Genomic DNA, 392 nt, shown 5'->3' on the forward strand with positions numbered 1-392 from the left:
GAGGTATATGAAAAATATATACTTACTGCATGATTTTTCTGTAAACCTAAAAATGCTTTAAGAAATAAAGTCTAGGGGCACCTGGGAGGCTCAGTTGGTTAAGTGTCTGACTTTGGTTCAGGTCCTGATCTCACAGTTTGTACAGTTTGTAGTTTCAAGCCCCACGCCTGGTTCTATGCTGACAGTTCAGATCCTGGAGCCTGCTTTGAATTCTCTCTCTCTCTCTCTCTCTCGCTCTCGGTCTCGCTCTCTCTCTCCACCTCCCCTCCCTCCCTCCCTTCCTCCTCCACTCATGCTCTGTGTATGTGTCTCTGTCTCTCAAAAAAATAAAATAAAGATTAAAAAAGAAATAAAGTTTAGACAAAGAAACAAACCATAAGAGACTCTTAATA

The sequence above is a fragment of the Crocuta crocuta genome, unplaced genomic scaffold (assembly GCF_008692635.1).
Source record: "Crocuta crocuta isolate KB4526 unplaced genomic scaffold, BGI_CrCroc_1.0 scaffold362, whole genome shotgun sequence".
Lineage (NCBI taxonomy): Eukaryota > Metazoa > Chordata > Mammalia > Carnivora > Hyaenidae > Crocuta > Crocuta crocuta.